Source organism: Macaca thibetana, chromosome 11 (genome assembly GCF_024542745.1).
Source record: "Macaca thibetana thibetana isolate TM-01 chromosome 11, ASM2454274v1, whole genome shotgun sequence".
Lineage (NCBI taxonomy): Eukaryota > Metazoa > Chordata > Mammalia > Primates > Cercopithecidae > Macaca > Macaca thibetana.
The window spans coordinates 42693592-42708454 of record NC_065588.1 but is presented as its reverse complement, the minus strand read 5'-3'; the positions used below and the strand labels follow the sequence as shown (position 1 = coordinate 42708454).

Below are 14863 nucleotides of genomic sequence, written 5' to 3'. Positions count from 1 at the left end.
AAGAATATGTAGCAAACAAAATTATGAAAATTAAATTAATCTGCAGAACCTGGGAATAAATAAATCAAAAAGGAATAAAATGGAAAGCAACATGTTTTTTTATTTTCTAAGAATTGTTTTTCAATATTTCACTTAATTCACTGTAAACCATGTATCTATTAAATGCAATTAACATTTTCAAAAGTAAGCAGTATGAAGTCACACAAAAAGCTAATAAAATCAACATCCAATTATAAGAGAACCTCACTGAAATCTTACTCAAAATTGAGGAAGGAAGTCTATAGTCACGTTTTTATTTCATCCTTAATTTCCCACGCTTTTCAAAGAGCCGTATTATAACTCTTTCTCAAATATTTGCGAGGAAGTATTTTGATTGTGAAAATAGATGCTCTGAGAATACCTAAGCTAAATAAATATTTACATTCTGCCTTTTTAGTTGAACAATTGTCTTTGTTCTTCAGCATTCAGGTCAAAATACTTAAATGTTTTAAAACATCAATAACAAAAGGATATGATTTTTCACCAGATAGTCTAAACTTACAGGTTTTAGCAAAACCTTCACAAGAAGGAATTGAGTAATTTAGAAATGTTAATGTACACACACCGTAAAAATAAAAAAGGGGGGATGTTGGCCACTTATTTTTTTTAACTCAAAAAAAAATCTCTCTTCCTCTTCCTTGTGTTTATGTAGTTAAGCCTTGGTGAGCATTTACATCCACTTACATCATTATAATGATAACCTCAATTTGATGACTTTATGTAGGATTTATATCAAAGGAGTCTTGGAGCTTAGTATGCCTTAGTTCATTTTCAGAGCATCCTTGTATATCACCATGTGACTAGTATCTTATCTGTATCATACAAAATTAAAACCAGATGTACTAGGAGACAAAGCTGCTTTTTCAAAGGAGATAAAGTCACGTAATTATCAACTTAATGAAACTTGGCTTCAAACTCATATCTTCTCTTAATACAGCCAAGTTTTTCCCCACTAGATTATTCTTCCTTTACATAAATTCATGAAGTCACGGTGGCAGCTGAGCAGAAAGAACTGACTACCTGGAAAAACTCCAAGGTTTTTTTGAGGTTGGGCTAACCTGACCCAGCAGAAGCTCTGAGACTTGGAAGAAAGGGAAGCCAGGCTATAAGAACTATTCATGTTTTTTGACAGTGAGTAACACGTAAATTACTGATAACAGGTCAGCAAAATGAAAGTGTAAAAAAAGGTGAGAAACATCAGTGTTTCATAATAAACTTTCATCATGGGCTTCACCGGAAACTCTTGTTAACCCTGAGCTGTATATCCGAGCCTTGGAGCAAACCCTCCTTCCATTTGAACTCTCCTTTGAGTTGTAGGAACTGCTCCTGTGGGTGCTAGAAAACAAGGTTCTCCTGAAGTTGACTTAGAGCAGGTGGCTTGTGTGAGGAGACTGCAGAGGTGTGTCAGGTGTGTCCAGTTGCACTGAATTGTTCACATTTTTGACACTGGAATTTTGCACATTCTTTGGAAATAAGCTGTTCATTTGGATTCCCATAGTCACCTCTCTCAAGCCTGACTTGAGCTGCCAAGACTCAGTCACCTTCTCTCCTCAGTGGGTCATATTACTGTTGGCAGGTTCCACCTGTTTTAATATTTGCTTGATAACAAAAGTGATCCTTGAGAGTTGAGTGACGGGCTGCTGAGCAGGCTTCCAAACCAATTGTGGGAGAGATCAAGATAACCAGTCACCTACAAGAGGAATTATGAAGACAACTAAGCCAAAAAGAGAGTGTTCTAATAGACACATTTGTCCCAAGATCTTTCTTGGGATTAACCAGTGTTGGGCAAGGTATCAGTTTAAACGGAAGTAGGAGAGGAAGTAAGCTTAAATTGCAGCAGAAAGAATGCTGGTCTGAGAGACTGGAGAACTTCAGACCATGTTGGAGGAAAAAGAGTAGATCTCTACATAGATCTCTAAAGTAGACACCTGGAAATAATATCCATCACGAGCCTGTTCAATACTAAAATTCTCTGGGAGGAAACAGGCTTCAGCCAAATGAAGCACCTTTAAGAGAAAATCCAACCCTTAAGTTATTTCATCCTTGCCCTCCACGACACCCTGCTAACAATTGTTTTGCAAATAAATTGCTATATTCCTGAATATAATGCCAGAAACCAATTTCTTCCAGCACAGCTTTTCACCCTACTTAGCTTCTCAAGAGCATCACCCCTTTCCTACCCATCCCATCAGTGGATGAAGTGATAGTCCCACTTAATAATGATTTAAGCAGTGGGCAAAGTTCTCAGTTATGCTCTATCTTAACCTTGCAAATCCAAGAAAGGGTTGTCAGCTCTTATAGAAGCAGGAAACCATGTCAGGGTGTGGTAGAGAGAGCAAGTAGTTAAAGAGAAGCTCAAAGCCAGGCAGGATGGTGTGCACCTGTAGTCCCCAGCTACTGGGAGGCAGTGGAGGGAGAATGGCTTGAGCCCAGGAGTTCCAAGTTGTAGTGCACTATGATCACACCACTGCATCTGCACTCCAGCCTGGGTAACAGAATGAAACTCTGTCTCTAAAAGAAAAAAAAGAAGAAGAAGCTCAAAGGACCTGGGCTTTCATTTCATCCTTGCCACTTGCCATTTGTGTGGCTTTGTGTTAGTAACTCGACAGCCCTCTACCTGCTTTCTCCCTCATCAAAACCTGCTAATGTCAGAATGTGGCACTTGGCAGATTGTCTTTCTTCCTCCTACACCTGGAAGGCATCAATAATCAACATTTCCATGAGTCACTCGAGTTAAAGGTTTCATGTCATTCCCCAATGACATTTTTATTTCTAGAATATGTATATTCTGATCATTGTGAGCCCAGGAAAAATCCAAGAGATGGTCAAGGCCATCAAGTTCAACACTCAATTTGCTTAAAGTCAACCCTTTATAAGTCAGCCGACATAATGTTAATAATATTCATATATATGTGTGTGTGTTTATGTTATTAACATTATGTCGGCTGACTTATAAAGGATGGACTTTAAACAAATGTATCTATGTATATCTGTATATGTATAAACATGTGTATATATATGTATATACACACATGCATATATATAGACGTGCGTGTGTGTGTATGTATATATCTGAAATCTAGCCTCTCGCGAAATAATTCACTTTAAGGGACAAGAGTAATTTTGTGATTGAAAATTATTTCATTGTAGGAATCATCAGCAAAATCATTTAAAATGTAGACTTGGGGTAATTGTGTAGCATGTCAGTCTATGTCTGAATAATCTGTTATTTTCTTGATACTTTTCTTCAACTGCAATAAGCAGTGATATTTACATGATATTAAAATACCTGTATTTAAACCAGAACATTAAATGCCATCCCAATTCAGCATTTCTCTAGTTGAGGAAGAGGAAGTTGAAGGAAGAGGAGGCTGAGTTTTCATTAGATGATATTTGTGGTCTTTTTTATGATCATTGTGCTTAATCATATTATTACTACATTGTTACTAAATTTTTATCTTCTATAAAACTTTGAGATCATGAAACAGCCAGGAAGGATGCAGGGATCGCTATATCTTCATCAGCAAATGGGAGGAATGGCACTGGAAAATGCAAGAGTTTATCATAAATCACAAATATAGGTTTCTGAGATAAAAAGAGAGAACAGAATTACTGACCCCAAGCATGAAATCGCTCTCTTTTACTGTAACACATGTTCAAATCGATCTAGTCCAGTGGCCTTTTCTCCATGCCTCACAAGAATCAGGCATTGGAGAAATTACATTGTTCTTCAATCCCCTTATGTTTCACAGGTAATACTCTGAAACCCACAGAATGTATGTGACTTGCCCAAGATCATGTGTTAGTAAGAGAGAATGAACTAGGACCTAGGTCTCCCTCCTACCTCCTCAACATGGCCCTTTCCAAGACACTACACTGCTCAGTTCCACATTCCATCATAGAGCAACTGGACTGGACTGGACTGGCCCATTCACTCAGCAAAAATGTACTGAGAACATACCTAACATGCTAAGTCCTGGATATAAGACAAAAAATGTAAGATTCCATCCTCCCCCTTCCCAAAGGAAGAAAAAACCCAACAAAATAGCCAAAATAAACAGGTAAATAGGTGAGGACAAGACTTAGCACAGGCTTTAAGATTGGACAGACCTGGACACATAGCCTGACTCTATGCTTTACTAACGGTGTGACCTTGAGCTTCTGTGTTCTCTTGTATAAAATTGTGAAAATTTTTCAGAGGTGGTTTGTGAGGATTAAATGTGATAGCATTTATTTTCTTAAAATAGCATAGTATCTGGATATACTATGACTATACTGCTATTACTCTAGTAAGGGGCTCAGCAATGGTGGTAATTACCACTACTACTGGTTGACATGAGGCTGACAGAGGGAGGAGTACTTGTGGCCCCTTTTCTTCATTCTCCCATCAGATAGCCTAAAGTCCTCATCTTCCTGCCATCTGTACCACACAAATGGGGAGAGTTATTGGTAAGTTACAAGGGGCCCCGAAATGCCTCACTTAATGGGTTCTGCCTGCAGCAGGACTTAGTATAATCTCTTTCTCTCTCAATTTTTCAGGCTGACTTTCTCAGTAAACCACCACTATTTAATTCTTCAGAGTCAATGAGTCATCCACCAGTCCAAACTTGTGCACGTTCCTGCAAGATATAATTTGGAACCTTTGCCTAATAAGTTTTTATTAATAGTAAGATGATCAGACTAAGATGAAAATTGCTACACTAAAAAACAAAAAAGTATATTGAGAGCTTTCCCAGATATGCCCTTTATCCATTGTCTTTATAATTCATTTAACTTATAACAATGTAGGGCATTACATAAAAAAGCAACATGGTATCCCTATCCTCACAAGCTCTCCTGGAGGAGGCAGAAGAAATACTGGTAAACATCAAGTAGTGAACATGGAAACACAAAGGCAGTTAGGGCTATATAAAGAGAGGCACGTCAGTATTCAGGAGGGAGAACATCTATAAGAAACAAGAGTTAGCAGAATGTCAATCAGAAATGAAGCAGGACAGCACCTGTTTGGAAAGACTTCAAGGGAAGAGTTCTGAAGGGCAGTGGGTGATGAACGGAGAGGTGGCTTCAGGTTTGAAAAGAAACAACAAAGCAGGGATATCAGGAGATAACAGGGAAAGTAACCCTCTAAGAGCAGACAGCAAAGGTGAGGGGACTTGCAAATTCCTCCAGAACACTGCAGGACTCATCCAGTCAAAGCTAACTAAACAAGAGTTAAATAAATCTGATTTATTAAGGCAGATGTGAATTATATTGCACTCTCCTCCTATTACTTGTTTATCTGTATTAATCAGGTAATGAGTCAGCTTTCTGCTCACGGTTATCACAAATGGGAATGAGAATGTCCTAAAGCCAAACCCCAGCATATAACTTCAAAGGTCCAGAAGTGAATCACTGGCCTTATAGAGATCTCTGAAAGGTTAGAGACATCTAGGAATAATGACAGGAATTTTTTAAAATTATTAAAAATTATAAGAAGAGGATCTAGAAAATTACAGAAATACTTATTTTTTTTAATTCTAAATGTTTTACCATGTCTTGCCACATATGATGGCAAGTTTTTAATAACTAGAAAGTTTATATTTTTGCTTTTTGTACAACGTTTACTACAACAGCACCATGTTGTCAATGGATACTTTTATAAACATTTGTTGACTAACTTGGCTGTGCTTCTTACTACAGTCATGAGACTCACACATCAAGAAACCTTGATTCGCTCCTCTACAAAGTCACTGCAGGCCACATGGGTGAAATTTATACAGGAAAATGATAATTCTCATTTAGCAAGTTTGTTTGATGTGACAGGAACTATTCTAGTGCTTTACTTATCATTTCCAATCCTTGATGATTAATGAATATCACTCTGTGATAAAGCAGATGTCATTACAGATGAGAAAACAAGGGCTTAGAGAAGAGAATCAATTTCCTCAAGGCACACAATTAATAGGTCACTGAGAGGAAACTACAGCCCAGCTCAGCCTAATGTGAAAGAGAGAAGAAGGAAAGAAAGAAAAGAAGAGAGAAAGAAAGAAAGAGAGAGAGAAAGAAAGAAAGAAAGAAGAGAAAAAGAAAGAAAGAGAGAGAGAAAGAAAGAAAGAAAGAGAGAGAGAGAGAAAGTGAGAGAGAGAAAGTGAGAGAGAGAAAGAGAGAAAGAGAGAAAGAAAGAAAGAGAGAAAGAGAGAAAGAAAGAAAGAAAGAAAGAAAGAAAGAAAGAAAGAAAGAAAGAAAGAAAGAAAGAAAGAAAGAAAGAAAGAAAGAAAGAAAGAAAGAAAGAAAGAAAGAAAAGAAAGAGAAAAGAAAAGAAAAAGGCAAGGAGGGAGGGAAAAGAGAACTATACCTCAAATTTTGAAAGAGACAAACAGAGAAAAATAGATAGATCTAGAAAAAGGGAGAAAAAAATTATAAAAACAACTCACCCTTCTTAAACAAGGCACAGCTGGAGGATTCAAATCAATTCTATTTCCCAACCCAGAAAATGTTTAGTAAACCACAGATTTTTTAGGGCTCCAACATTATTCCACAGCACCTCTTTCCAAACACCCTTTTTCTTCTATTACTATATATTACTGGATATTTTTAGAAAATATTGGTAACTCATCAATGAATCTCTCCCTTCTTTCTCAGCAAGGAAGGGAGGGAGAGAGGGAGGGAGGGAGGGAAGGAGGGAAGAGAGGGAGGGAGGGAAGGAGGGAAGGGGGGAGGGGGAGGGAGGGAAGGAGGGAAGGGGGGAGGGGGGAGGGAAGGAGGGAGGGAGGGACTATCTTTGTAGACCTCTACCATAGTTTTTCAAATGAAAAATTAAATATCCAGGACATAATTCCCAACAGTCACCACACAAGATTGAAACCAGACAAGATCTGAAGCCAGCTAAGAGCCCTTTTTCTCCATTTACCAAAAAACAGTGATCACTGAGTCAGATATCTTCAGGTTACCTACACACCTGTAGCCATGTGCCAGGAGTTCTGCTACAGAGATAAAATCAGCCAGTTTGGAAATAATTGCAGCATAAGGTCTCACTTTATTGTCACTGATAGAAGAAATCTTAACAGTCCACAAAATCTCATAGGAACAATCCACAATGCCTCTTGAACTTAGAAAGGTAGATGTTGTATGGAGCATCCCATCCTCTCCCTGCCCATCCTCCAGCTTGGCTCACTTCCAGTGGGAAGTGACCGTGTCTGGAAAGGAACTGGCCAAGTTTGACAGCAGTCTCAACTCCCACAGCACACTGGCTCCGTGTTCTTCAGGATGGTGCCCTGGCTGGGCCACAGGAATAACATCAGCCTCTACAGAAGCAGTGGGGAAAGGCCAGTTGCACTGACATTGTTGTTTCTGGACTGGTTAGCATGTCAAGAAACATGAGGCCATGCAAGGACTGAAAGAGGCTCTTGTTGAAACACAGCTGCCTCTTTTCTGTCCCCACATTACTTCAAGGGGGAAGTGCACTGCTCCTGTGCCCCACTCATCTTCTTATCTGAACCTCCAAGAGATGACAAGTACAACTTTGAGAATCTACTGTGACAGCAATGCCATGCAGATGATATTTTCAGCTGAATTGGACACTCAGAGCAATGCCCAAGGAGCTGGTTAAGTAAGAAAGCCCATGTGAAGAGCCTAGGTAAGGTATGAAGCACTACAGAAACGTGCCTTTATGATATAAGCAGAAATAGGAGACTGATCAGGAGACAGAGCTCAGCCTAGACAAAACCAAAGCAATGTTCATCACAATAGAAGGAAAGAAATCAAAATTCCAGAAGAAAGCCGGGTAGGGGTGGGGTCGGGGGAGAGGGCGGGGGTGGACTTTAAAACATCTTACCCTTCTTAAAGAAGCCACAGCTATGGAATTCAGATCAATTCTATTTTCTAACCCAGAAGATGTTTAGCAGATCACAGATTTATTTGGGGCGCCAGTATTATTCCACGGCCCCTCTTTCCAAACACCCTTCTTCTATTACTAAATGGCTAGGTTTCTTTTAGAAAATATTGATAACTTGTCACTGAATCTCTCCTTTCTCTCCCAGCTTGAATCTCCAGGGGAAAAAAATAACAAAAGAATAAAAAATAAAAGAAAGAACAGTGTTTAAAAAAAAAAAAAAGTGGGGACAGAGGACCTGAAGTGTCTTAGATCTGAGATCGGACTTCCTCTTGCGGGCATGTTTTCTTTATAAACTGCCTTTATGAACACCTGCTTAGTGGTTTCAAGATCCTGCAGCCTTTCACTGTGGCACATGCCGACTTTCATATGCCACAAGTTTCCCCTTTCCATCCCACTCACAATGCCTGGGTTCAATCCCTTGTCACCTTTTGCCTCACTGAGAGAGCGAACCCTCCACTGCCCTACCTCCAGGCTCGGTCTCTCCAAGCCACCCTCTACTCTGCCACCAAGTAGCATCCTAAACTTTAAATCCCTTCATGTTCTCCTTTGTAAAATTCTTCATTATCTATTCATTGCCTATAGCAGTGGTTCTTAATGGTTTCTTGGAGATCTGATTACAGCTTTGGTCACTATTTTTTATCCCTTGAAAACAAATCACCCATAAGCAATAAATCCTGAGTTAAGAACCCTTGGCCTAGAGCAGAGGTCTCCAAAGGGGTAAGCACCAGATGATACATATGGTACAGAAAAACAATATTAACATTCCGATTTTTCCATATTCCTACTCTTCAGCAAAACTAAAAAGAAAGTAATTAGAAAGTAATTGAAATGTATGCATGTTGAGTGTATGGAATGATACTGATGCCCTCACCTAACCCAGATGAGTTTCCCTGAAGGAAGAACTCTTACAGGGTCCCACAAGTGAGAGGTGATGGGGGGAATCCACATTCATTTCTTCACTCTCAGAATATTGGAACGGATTGCATTCTACATGCTAGAGGATGTTATCAATAGTTAATTTGATAAAATTAAGCCCTTTATATATAAAGAAGTTTCTTGGCAAGTCTTCTAAGTTCGATGAAAAAGTTTATCGAACTTAAAAGACTTGCCAAGAACCTACTTTATGAAGGGCTTAATTTTATCAAATTAACTGTCCTTCCTACTTGGTTAGTTATTTTGTATCCAAATACTTAACAGTTATCCAACTAAAAGTGGACTTGCACATTTTTCTTTTCCAAAGACAAGGCTCCCAAGTTGTCTAACCTTTCCTGTGATGACTAGTGGCTACCAGGATTATGCAGATATTTTCAGAAAAACAGATATGCTTAGTATGTCTTTTCAAGGTAAAGATAACATTTTAATAGTGAATAAGAAAGTAATTGCTTTTCTAAATTAATTTGTTGCTTTGAAAACGGGTGTGGTAGCAGCTTCTGAGGTTGCCCCTGCTGATCTTCTTTTCCTGGTATCTATATCCTTGTGTAACCCCTCCCCTAGAATATGGACTGGACTTAGTAACTCTAATAAATAGGATTATGGAAAAAGTTACTTCGGAAATTATGTTACAGAAAGGCTGAGACTTATATCTTATTCACCCTCTCTCGCTCTCTATGGAGAAGCCCTTGGCAAGGAACTACCACCTCTAGCCAACAGCTGACGAGGACCTGAGGTATGTCAACAGGCACGTGAGGGAACTTGGAAGCAGAGCCTCAGTCAATTTCACCTTGAGCTGACTGGAAGCCCGGCCAACCCCTCAGCCACAGTGTTGTGGGAGATTCTGACCCAAAATAATGCAGCTAAGCCACTCCTGAGATCTGTGACCCACAGAAACTATGAGATAAGAAATGTCTGTTGTTTTACAATACTAATTGTGGGGATGATTTGTTATGCAGCAAGAGATAACTCATACAATTGGGGGAATGTTTCCTCATCATTGATTTAATGGCTAAAAGTAATGTGACTGTGTCTTATTAAAAAACAAAAAGATACCTTTCCTATCTGACCATTAAAAAAGATTAGAAACAGATTTTTCTTTCTTTCTTTCTTTTTTTTTTTTTTTTTTTTTTTTTTTTTTTGCCTCCCTTCCTAGTTCATTATGAACAAACTATCAACACAAACCATCCTGTTCAGCCAGTTTCTCAGAGCAACCGTGGGAGTCAAAGCAGGTAAAGTCGACTTCTTAATTTGCAAACTTTTAAGGGTTGTATTATTTATTACTTGGTTTTTTTTCTCAGGGGAGGACTTAGGTAGAAATTACCTTGATATAGAATGAAAAATGTTTGCCTGGAAAATGTGTAGGATGAAGAGAATAGAAACCAGTAATTAAAATATCAATTGGTATGTACTATAATAATTTCAGTAATGCAAGTAAGCTGTTGGTAAATATACTATGATTTTCCTTTCAGTAATTTTACTGGATACTAAGTATTAACACCAGGTAACAACATTAGGGAAGATTACAAGTATAGGAGTGAGGTTTTGGTGTTTTGTCCCTTCTTGTTTCTTATTGTCTGTTAACTTACACATGTTGTTGAGTGACTGCCCTTCAGAGATGGGGTCCTACTATGTTGCCCAGGCTGGTTTCGAACTCCTGGGCTCAAGTGATCCTCCTGCCTTGGCCTCCCAAAATGCTGGGATTACAGGCATGAGCCACCACACCTGGCTATTTTAAAATATTTTATTGAAAAACTCTTGGTGTTTATTCTTTCCCTTGCAAGCATTCTTTACTAACTCTTTTTCTGGCATCTTCTATAATTCTGCTTTTAAGGTTTTTTTTCTTTATTTTTTATTATTATACTTATATAGGGTACATGTGCACAATGTGCAGGTTTGTTACATATGTATCCATGTGCCATGTTGGTGTGCTGCACCCATTAACTCGTCATTTACATTAAGTATATCTCCTAATGCTATCCCTTCCCCCTCCCCCCTTCCTCCACCCCATGACAGGCCCCAGTGTGTGATGTTCCCCACCCTGTGTCCAAGTGTTCTCATTGTTCAGTAACCACCTATGAGTGAGAAAAGGCAGTGTTTGGTTTTCTGTCCTTGTGATAGTTTGCTCAGAATGATGGTTTCCAGCTTCATCCATGTCCCTACAAAGGACATAAACTCATCCTTTTTTATGGCTGCATAGTATTCCATGGTTTATATGTGCCACATTTTCTTAATCCAGTCTGTCATTGATGGACATTTGGGTTGGTTCCAAGTCTTTGCTATTGTGAATAGTGCCACAATAAACATACGTGTGCATATATCTTTATAGCAGCATGATTTATAATCCTTTGGGTATATATCCAGTAATGAGATGGCTGGGTCAAATGGTATTTCTAGTTCTCGATCCTTGAGGAATTGCCACACTGTCTTCCACAATGGTTGAACTAGTTTACAATCCCACCAACAGTGAAAAAGTGTTCCTATTTCTCCACATCCTCTCCAGCACCTGTTGTTTCCTGACTTTTTAATGATCGCCATTCTAACTGGTGTGAGATGGTATCGCATTGTGGTTTTGATTTGCATTTCTCTGATGGCCAGTGATGATGAGCATTTTTTCATGTGTCTGCTGGCTGCATAAATGTCTTCTTTTGAGAATTGTCTGTTCATATCCTTTGCCCACTTTTTGGTGGGGTTGTTTGATTTTTTTTGGTAAATTTGTTTAAGTTCTATGTAGATTCTGGATATTAGCGCTTTGTCAGATGAGTAGATTGCAAAAATTTTCTCCCATTCTGTAGGCTGCCTGTTCACTCTGAAGGTAGTTTCTTTTGCTGTGCAGAAGCTCTTTAGTTTAATTAGTTCCCATTTGTCTATTTTGGCTTTCGTTGGCATTGTTTTTGGTGTTTTGGACATGAAGTCTTTGCCCATGCCTAGGTTCTGAATGGTATTGCCTAGGTTTTCTTCTAGGGTTTTTATGGTTTTAGGTCTAATATTTAAGTCTTTAATCCATCTGGAATTAATTTTCATATAAGGTGTTAGGAAGGGATCCAATTTCAGCTTTCTACATATGGCTAACTAGTTTTCCCAGTACCATTTATTAAATAGGGAATCCTTTCCCCATTTCTTGTTTTTGTCAGGTTTGTCAAGATCAGATGGTTGTAGATGTGTGGTATTATTTCTAAGGGCTCTGTAGAAACAGAATTTTCTAGCCCGTGTCTAAATAATCCAGATGAAGAGTATGAATTTCAACCAACTACTAAAAATACTAAAATGCAACACCTTCCAAAGAGTTTACAAGAATGACTAAATGATATCAGGAAAAACAAAAAGTTACTGATTACATTTCAAGAAAAACCTAAGTACAGTGTTTAAGACTGAAAAAAAACTGCAAAAACTGCATTATGACTTAGTTAGTCCTGCCAATAAATACTCCTTCAATCAGAACTGTATTTCTTTATGAAGTGTCTTGATTTAACTAAAACTAGAAATCGAAATAAACTGAACTTAGAACCAGTCCTTTAAATTACCCCATCACAAAGTGTTAAATCAAAATTTTCAAAAACGTATCTGCATTTTCAGACACATTGGTCTTTCTAATGTTTAAGAAAATTTTATAGGCGCAAAAACTAACATGTATCTTTAAATATTTCCTATTTAATCACATCTGTGTGTATTTCTGAAGGGATATAAGAAACTAATCTGATAGTCCATATATATAAATAAATATATCCAAATAAACACATATTTGAAGAGTATATGCTCAAGTTATTTTTACTGGTAGGTGTACGCAATTAAAAGAGTTTATGTAGCCCTGACCTCAAAGACAATTCCAAATGCTTTCGCTCAGTTTGTACAACCTATCTTTTTAGTCAGGCTCTTAGAGCCACTTGCAAATCTCAGGACACCGTTGACTGAGCTTAGAAGTCGATCCTGCCGCACAAGTCCCTTTCTACACCACCACTCCTATACTCACCCCCAAGTCCATGGAAGAATTCCGCCTCATATTTCAATGCCTCACTTACTGGTCAAACAATTCATGACATTTCCTCCCTCTTTCTCCTCCTTTCACCTCTTAATGCTCTCAAAGTTCCCTTTTAACCCTTTTATTACAGAACTTACCATCCTATGCTATATTTTAAGGATTTGTTTCTGTTCCATTTACTCTTAACAAACCGAGGGCTTTCTACATAATTTGCTTAGTAGCAGGTGGTATGCTGAAAATGCTGTTGAATACATGAATAAATGGATGAACTAATTTTTTCAGAACTTTTTTCCTGTGGTTCAAAGTATAGCAAGTTGGAAAGGGAATCTCCTATCATTTTATTCTACTCAGATACCTGTATATCTCACCACCAACATTTAACTTAATAAATATTTTTCCAAAAAAATTTAAAAATTAATTTCAGCATTTCTGAGCAGATTTCTTTCAACCGTGTAAGCAGCATTATTCTATGGTAAGGAGCCAGACTGTGTCAGGTTAAATCCACCTTTGGCACCTGTTAACTCTGTAATCTTGGACACATTAAATATCCTCATTGCATCTCCATTTCCTCATCTGGTAAAATGGGGAAAATAAGATACGGCACAGACCTTATCTTATTAAAGGTCCATAAATGTTGCTTGTTATCCTGTTGACCTTTTGCAGAGGTATTAAATAAACATTAAGTGCTAAATATACTCCCAGATTAAGCCTCCCTGGACCTCCAGTGAATGCACACAGCACACACAGAGATAAGCATGTTAAGGACAGGAGCTCTGTCTACTTTTATTTTCATTGTAGCCCCGGTACCTGGCACATAGTAGGTGCACAATTACTGTTTGTTGATTGATCTCAGAATTCCCCATACATTTCTGCCTTATACAGATTTGAATCCGCATTGTAGTTTCAGACCATCCTTTCCAAAAGCATTCTCAGAATGACTATTGTCAGAATCAGGATGTGGAAAAACAGTTAATGTGACTATGTTGCAGGAAAACCTGAGAAGAAGACCTGAGAGGAGACCAACATTCTATCAGTAAAATAATGGGAAATGATTCATAAATGCAGTATTTATACACAAGTACAAAATGTTCTAGTACTTCAGAAAGTAAAGAAGTTTCATTTAAAAACAAACAACAACCTTGGCAGACTCTAACACAGAATAAAAACTTTTAAAAATTAAACCAATTCTATTGTCTGAATTCTTTTGATTGTCAGCAGACTAGAACAAGATTAACTAGTATAAGAAAGAAATTGTGTGGGGTCACATAAGTGCCAAATTTAGAAGACTGTCTCGCCAACTTAATTCAGGTGAGCCCGTCCATCTCTGTACCCCTTTCTCCATATATCTGTTCATCCCTCTGACTCCAGCCTCTCTCTAGATTTTTAGTTTTTTGTCTCTTACTAGAGGCAAGTTTCCTCCCTTTGGCAGTGGAAAAAAACAGGGAGGCAAGGCTGCCAATGACTGCAGGCAAACAGCATCCCAGCTCACTGGCCAGAGGTGAAAGGTTTCCTTTCCTCTTAGCTGCATATAGGGTGGGAAGGGATGCTGGGGAGACCGGACAACGTCCATTCACCACACCCAAAAAGGAAAACACGCTCAGAATTCTACTACCACACACAAACTACATCCCATCTTCACACTTCCTTCCAACATTAATGAATACCTTTTTATACTATCCTGGTACATATTTTTTCTTTTGGCTTTTTGTCTTAAGCCTTTTACCTGTTCTTCCAAAGACTTTATAATGACCAGATTTAAGTGTCTAAAAGTCATTATGCAATAATTCACCTATCATTTCCTTAATGATTAAAATTTATGTAATTTCCAGATATAGCTACATTTAAAAGATATTATAATTATACTCCTCTAACCTGAAACATGTTTCTTTAAAAAAGTATCTCCTTAAGATAATTCTCAGAAATGGAAATAATGGGTGCAATGTTAAGAACATGTATATAGATCTGGTTCTTCGGATACATTATCAAATTTTTATTCAAAAAGTTGTATTAAATTTCAGTGTCTCCACAATACATACATGCTG

General features: G+C 38.1%; 1 long non-coding RNA gene across 2 annotated transcripts in view; it reads left to right on the top strand.

The window, feature by feature from the left end:
* The window catches only part of LOC126930210 (uncharacterized), a 92863-nt gene that overhangs the window by 39131 nt on the left and 38869 nt on the right, over window positions 1-14863 (top strand). Inside the window, exons 2-4 of one of the 2 annotated variants that reach the window (XR_007717477.1) lie at window positions 7471-7654; window positions 9529-9578; window positions 9999-10074. This is a non-coding gene — a long non-coding RNA (uncharacterized LOC126930210). The remainder of the gene's footprint in view (window positions 1-7470; window positions 7655-9528; window positions 9579-9998; window positions 10075-14863) is intronic. The other variant, XR_007717476.1, reaches the window with a different exon arrangement.